The following is a 7,782-nucleotide window of genomic DNA, read 5'->3' as shown; positions in this document are numbered from 1 at the left end:
TGCTTGGACAATTAATACTTTCTTTACGCTTCTAATAGATTTTCACGTTCAAGTCTTCGTACTTTGGCTTCTGAGTTCAGTTAAATAAGCAGTCAAGAAACCATTTCATATTAGTATATCATCTCAACAATTTTGGCGCGAACTCTAAACTCACGATACAATACATAGTACAAGTTCCTTCATTAGAACGAAGTATCCAACCTTCGTTAGAAGTTTAACAAGTTTTTTTTATTGATTTTACGTAAACTTTTAGGCAGCATCTAAAGAATAAGAAAAGTTTGTAAAAACAACTTGAATTGTTCTTCTTTCTTATATTTGTTCAATGTTCACCTTTTTCTCCTGCCCCATGGAATTTATGAGCAGCTTGATTCGTCTGACCGCTTCAGTCACTCTTGCTGACCGCTCACCCCTGACCGCTCCGGGAATGCATTAAGTCAGAAATTTGATCTGCGCTCATCCGTCTTACATATTGACTCAGTATTTGGCCAACGAACACGATTTCCTACAATTTTGTTGATCAATCTCCAACTTTATTCTAATGGAATTTAATGGAAGTAACACGATAACATGTAAACAAACTATAGAATCTGGGTTTAAAACCATTGATATACATGTTTATTTTCCCTCATTTAAGGCTGAGCTAGATTAAAGTTTTAATAAGCTTAAATTACGTTTTCACCAGTGATGATATGCATTATAAAAATATTCATTGATTCAAAACAATGAAGACTGTACCAAAGTTAGAGTAAAATAACAAAAAGATGGACCGACGAAGAACAAAAGTGAAAAGTCGAAGTAGAAATTCGTCTAATTTTGTCCCTCCGCCAGGAGCCACGATGTTAGTCTTTCGAATGTAAAAGTTCTTTGCGGCGTCGATATTGACTCATGTCCATTGGAAGGTGACTCAAAGACGTCTGCAGGAAATTGGATCGCTTCTTTTTATGCTACAGATTCCAAGGAAACGGAAAAGTGCGTCCAGCGCGCCCGCCCATTTTGTGGTGAAAGTCGACTGAACGCGGAAATGAGATATTCTGCCGGACTTAGTTTCCATTTCATGACGCTGCCTCACTAAGATAAAAATGATTATTGTTAAAACATTATTATAGTGCCTTGAAAATAATAATATTGATCTATTTTTCATTTCCTTTAGCTAAATGTGTTATACTTATATACCTGTATATTTCACCATCTTATTTTCATAGATGTTTCGTATTTAATATGTAATTCAAAATAATTTAAATTTTTATCATGGATTTTGTTTTTCACAGGTAAGTTCTGGCTGAAGTTATTGTCTGAAAATTCCGTGCTAAGGTAAGTTATATTTCTTTTAAATGTTTTTAACAAAGTTGAATTCTTTTAGATCAATACAATTTGACACACCAACTCTTTTATTATTATACAACTTTTAGTTACTATGAAATTCGCATTCGCAAATAAATAAGCTGTAGATATATGTCACATTTGACAAACGTCCTGTCCCTATTAAGACTGTATTAAAAGTGAATTTAGTGGTCCATTCTGGGTGTATATACATACGTGAAGAGATCACAATCTCGGCCCCAGCAGTGGACGTAAATCATGCCAAGTATCGGTACAGTCGCAAGGACCTATTGTAGTCTACGAGCGTTCGATTGCGGATGGGACATAAAGTTTGATTTATTACTTGTGATCGCGAATGTACTCAAATATTGGAATAATTACAAGTATATTGCAGCAGACATATTCCTTTGGAACAATAAATAAATTTATTTCTCAGTATCGTTTATCATTTCTTCGTCTTGATATCGAAGAACAAAAAACCGGTCATAAATTGCTAAAAACGACGGCTAGACGCCTTTGAAGTTAAATCGAATGTATTTTATTTATTTAAATTCTTCACAAAGCGCCTCCTGTTTCAGATAATTTTATCCTCACTTTTATATTTTTATCTCGCATCATTTATTTCTTGACGAATGAGAGACTGGAAAAAATTGTGCGGAATTCGGAAGTCGGTTTACGTGCAATTTCATCCGCGTATTTGGCGCTCCGTGCTCGACGCGCTGCGCTAGGGGTGCGTGCTCGGGGGTGCGTCTTGATCGCTTATCTTCACCTTAACACGTGGGGCAGGGTTGCCACTCACCGGTTACAAAACGGTTTATTCTTAACTGTTTTAAATTGTTATGTTTGTAGACCACCTAAGTTAACTTCGTTAAGAACCTAGTTTTGAAGAAATGTTTTGAAACATTAACATGAGTGAAGCATTTATATAAGTAATGTTTTAAAATATATATGTAGAGACAAGCAACTTGTTAGTCAAAGATCAGGTAAATAAGACCAAAAACGTAACACTATTTATGTACGTAATGCATCAACTTAGATGTAATCATATTATAATATAGGTGATAACTACAGTGTGCACTTCAATACAGTTTCCACAAAGCAGCAGCTTGTGAAGGTTCAATAAGAAAGCTTCACAGTGCGAGGCAGATAAATCATGAAGCCAACGCAGAATGCTCAGAACACGCAATACAATTGTATACATTCCATTCAAGAGAAGGTACTCACATGATTAAAGCACTCGCAAGCAAAATAGGTTTAAGCATAATGAGGGAAATTTCCAGACTCAAATTTCTCAATTCTTCTGTTCCCTTTATACAGTAAATCTTTGCGATTATGGTCAATTGTTATTAATTGGTAAATTACTTGCATCGAAATACATTTTTGATTTGAATAAAAATTACAGATTTATATATTTTTAAAATGTATTAGAATGAGGCAAAGATCATATTGCCAGGACGATGTAGTGATGATCAATCAATACAAGCCGCATTGTGTGTTAAGAATTTCCTTGTCGTTAACATATAAAAGCGAGATCCGAAATGCACACGTACGAGATAGATAGGATACCATTAGCGGCGACACGTCATACTTAAGCAAAATATACGATGTTTATGTATAAGCCATGTAGGAGCCGCGGCCGCAACAAACGCTGCTGTTTATTTGAAGTCAGTGGGGCCGGATCACGTTTCATATGACTTAACTTTGACCCCGATACGTGCCCCGCGTGCTCGCGCCGCGCCGCGCCGCCGCATCGCCGCATCGCCGCGTCGCCGCGTCGCAAGCGCCCTCTCGCCTCGCGTCGCCTTTCTACATCTTCTTTGAATGTGTTTCAACGATATTAAAAATACTGTATACTTGATTCTAATACAACTCATGAAAGGACTTATAATATCGTTATATTATGATTTAAATACATATTACTTTATGACTCAATGGCATTAAATGCTACGTGTGTTCACAGATTCCTACCACAATATTCGGGACTTTAATTTTTGAATTGAACCGTTATCGACCCTATCAAGACAGCGCGAGACTAAGGAAGCTTTTAGTACCCCTTGTGCAAGTCCTCTGATGGAACTTCCAACTGAGTGGTCTCCGTGCTAAGCCCCTCTACAAACTTAATACGATTATCAACGCATATCAAGGAGTTAGCTCAGATACGCTTCGATAACTTTGCTTTTGGAAGGTTCTTAATTTATCCATTTGTCTTGATAGAATTCCACATATTTAATTTGTTTATCAAAGTTTATAGGAATGACGGCATAGACATTTTCTATTCACAAGAATTAAACGAATATCCTTTATCTTTGGTCTTAACTCTAGTACAGAGACAAAACATACTCTGTATTGATAAAATAATTCAAATCGATAAGAAGTACAAGTTCGGGACGATGTCCTGCATACAAGTCTACAGTTGTTGGTGAGTCGTGTGGGCCGTGCTGCATCGCGCCGCGACATCCACTACATATGTACGTTACATACATACATCCATATTTTATACAACAATTTACCACAGATAATTTTCGCTTTTTAATAGTTGTATCGAAATGAATTCGCTAACTTTTGCACGGAACTAAATCGATTTGTAAAATGCATACGAAAATAGTTATGTATGTCGCTTTCAAACAACAGAGATTAAAATCAGTAGCATCGCTAAAGTTATCACAATTTAATCTCTCTATAGAAGTGAGGACAATGCCCGTTGCGGCTTAGTGTATGCTTTATAGTACAGACGCCTGATAATCTTACCCATATCAACTTACAACTTGCCTTTCATATGTTAATTGTTTTGAACACATTTCCCAAACTATACACTGCCTAAGAGAATGACAGAAAATTGCTTAATTTTAAATCAATATTTTGATTACAAAATAACATTAAAAAGCTTTTCTTACACTCTCAGTATGATTAAATCTTTTCAATGAATTTTTTCTTCATTAGAACAGCGTTGTTAGGGAAAATATTTGATTCAAAATATGTGAAATATTGAAACGTCAAATTAGAATGGCGAAAGCAATAAAAATAATCATGTTTTATGTTTGCTTTGTATCTGTTTCAGTATGTTTGTGTGGTTAATATAATAGATTGAAAGTAATTAAGTCAATTTTGGTAGAGCCAGCAACAATGATATTTGTTGGTTGCACGAAAGAAATACCACGACCACACTAAAGACAGGCGTGAAGTGGAAGCAATTCCGCGTTTCGCCTGATGATCGTGCGTATCGTAGGACTACGGTTAGTTATTTTTCCCCTACCTTACTTTTCTTATTGAGAATGGATGAGATAGGCAGATGGATTTGACGGACGTGAGGACTCACACAAAGAAGAAATATCATCTTTCTGTTCCCCACTCCCTCTGTCGATGAAATGTAGATTAAACTATGGACGTCGGTCACTTCGCTATTTAAGTACCAATTTAAGTGGCTCCTTTCTCTTTTGCAATAATCTATGATTCATTATACCACTTGTATTGTAACTTTGTCTTAAGTAAATTATCGAACTTGTGTTCTCAAGCTGTGTAAGTAAATCGTGAACAATAAACAAACGTTTGTGGGAACTAAGTGAAGGGGCCGGCCCTAAGACTTACGCCCTAAGGGTCACCTATACATACAGACTTAACTTAGACCACGTTACTTACTGACGTGACCTATGACGTTGCCTTTCATCTGCAAACATATATTTCATCATACCATTTAATACAAACATTGCATTTGTTTGTTAATATTATTCTATTGTAAATGTTACCCGAGTTGAATATTTTATGTCGTGGTCGTGTGGGAAATTACGGTTAAAAATTCGTAAACATGAAATGTACCTATACAAAGTCGTATGAAATGTTATATGTTGAATATTTTCCACACAACTGCACTGCACACAACATAAAAACATATATATGGAAATATATAAGTAGATACACGAGGAATAAGAATATTTTTAGCAGTTTGTGACGCGAGTTCCGCACAGAACTCAGCGCGTGCGACCAACCGATAAATGGAAGAAGTATTGTGTCTCGTATCTTTGTTGTTCCTAATTTTAAAATGATATAACGATACTTGTTACGTTTTTTAAGATTTCTCATAAAATAAAAAAATATAGATTTTAATAGTTCAATGACGACATTGTTAGTTATTGACATGTTGAATATTTCCCAATACAATTTAAACAATCCTATTTAAAGAACAAACCAATATGATTGAAGTGACAATGGCTGCACTTCATTAGAATTGAATAAGTTGGTGTTATTGGCAGGCTGGCTGCCGAGTGACGTCACAATACGCACCACAGGATATAAAAGTGCGACCATTTCTATTGCAATTGATTACTGTCTCTGAAAAATATTCCTTCTTACCCATACGTGAAAGTACACTTTCCGAATATTCTACTCTGATTATCTTCTATTTTCACAACTTAGAAATATACAAGTAAGGGTCACAAACACATCATTTATGATATGAAATAAATTTAGTGGCAATTTAAGGATTTCTTAGCTATCTCCACTACACACATAATATCTTGTAATATCTTGTGTTCAGTTTAAATGGAGCTAAATGTAAAAGAACAATTCGAAGTAAAAATTAAGATGTATACTTAGATTGTAGCAGAGGCTTGGGTCGTTGGGATAAGCGCGTATAAAAGTAGAAATAACACTAAATCCTCGGGATACTGTTATTACAAGGCAAATGTTCGGTCGCCGCTGCCGGCTGCCGGCACACTCCGGCAGGGGCATTACCACGCGCTACATTTTTACACCTCTTTGTGCGACGCTCCGGGAAATTCACCGTTTATATACCAGACGTCGTAACCATTGAGGTGAAATAACACCTAACCTACCACTATCGTATCCACATAGAAACGTGACCGAATTTTTACTTATCTCTTTAAAATCAAGTGGATGTTTGGAAACATAATACAAGTATTTATCTTTCAAAAATACAAAAGCAAAATATTATCTTTGGTAAACTCTTATTAAAATAACCGTAATGCGTTCGTTAAAAATAAAGCGATCCTGTCACAAGCCTTTATCGAGTTAAAATTTAATCGTATTTTTATCGTCAATCTTAATATAACGCAGCGTTTGATTAATCTCCGCGGCCGTTTGTTTGGAGTCCTCCATCACTCCTGATAACGTTAATGTGCTTAAAAAGCTCCTAAAAGATTACTATTAAAGTGAATTGGCCGTGACGCGGCGTAACATCGCTCGCTCCTGTAGCACCGTCAAAGGGAAACAGGTCCATAGGGCGTTGTTCATTGGAACAACAAAAGCTATCGCTTACAGCTTTTCTCGTCTTTCACAGAAGGGATTGTTTTATACTTATTTACATTTAACATTACATTTAGGTTCATAAAAACAGTTACTTTTTAAACTTTCGATTATTTCATTTTTAGTAAAGAGATATTGTGCTATAAATACGCTACAAGAATCGCGGAGGCAGGAGGAGTGAGTGGAGTTCATGAAGATGTTGCACGTACAGTTTGTAAGCATTAATATTGAAAATAACGCTTTTTTATTTTCACTAAAAATAATGACAAATTATAATGAAATAATAATTTAAGCACTAACTAACTTTAGATAATTAAACGTTATTGTCGACATGACTTCAGCTTAACAGCATGACTAATCAAAAACTTGTGGCGTAAAACGATTGTTTGTCACAAAGTGTGTGGGTTCCCACAAACTGTTCGTATTTACATGTATCGAGTGTAACCCTTTCCAAGTTCTTGAATGCCTTTGAATTGCTGCGTCATCTTGTCAGCGCATAACTCTTGTACACCTACCACCATCTAGATATACGTTAACGAGATTGTTTAAGTTACTTCGGGTTGTTGTTACAAAAGTTGTTATTACAATGACATGTAAAAACTTTGTTGTAGATATATTTTTCACTATGTTAATCAATATGATAGCAAGCAATTTATTTATGCGTACCGCGAAAGTTCTTACTTCTGAGACAGCCGCGCCCCGCGTTGATCGGTGTGCTCGGGTACTCCTGTATACTTGTTGTTGAGCTTGTTGCTGTTACTCGTATATATTATTCTGGTAAATAATACAATTTAATATTATTCTTTTTCAATACCGAAATTAAATTAATAAACATTTAATATTATTATAATAACATGAAGACCTCTCAATCTTAATTTAGATGAGGCCAAACCCTTGCCTTCCCCTTTAATCCAGTTAATTAATTCAGTAAAATAAAACAACTTAACCTTAGGCTATAAGCCTGATTTTTATAATTTATAATGAGGTTATCCTTGTAAAGATCAAGTGTACTTAACATTTTGGTGTTTTTGTTAATTCTCTGCCGTACTTTTACTGACTTGATGGAGCTGTCCAGCCAATTTATTTAACGTTTCGAACTGTATAGTTTGGAACTTGGTTCCACGAACTCTAGTAAACTGACCATCCATTGAGTAACAAAGCAAGTTACCTGCTAATATCTTCTTTTGTCCCAGGCGTTCAATA

The 7,782-nt window shown here is 35.5% G+C and overlaps 1 long non-coding RNA gene across 1 annotated transcript; it reads right to left on the bottom strand.

Moving 5' to 3' along the window:
- Window positions 1–6,956: 6,956 nt before the first annotated feature.
- LOC106115261 (uncharacterized) lies at window positions 6,957–7,782 on the bottom strand. The gene is made up of 3 exons (XR_001227745.1): window positions 7,748–7,782; window positions 7,246–7,353; window positions 6,957–7,100 (listed from the first exon to the last, which is right to left on the bottom strand). It is a non-coding gene; the product is annotated as an uncharacterized LOC106115261 (long non-coding RNA).

Source organism: Papilio xuthus, unplaced genomic scaffold (genome assembly GCF_000836235.2).
Source record: "Papilio xuthus unplaced genomic scaffold, Pxut_1.1 DF827870.1, whole genome shotgun sequence".
Taxonomy (NCBI): Eukaryota; Metazoa; Arthropoda; class Insecta; order Lepidoptera; family Papilionidae; genus Papilio; species Papilio xuthus.
This window is presented reverse-complemented; position numbering and strand designations above follow the sequence as displayed.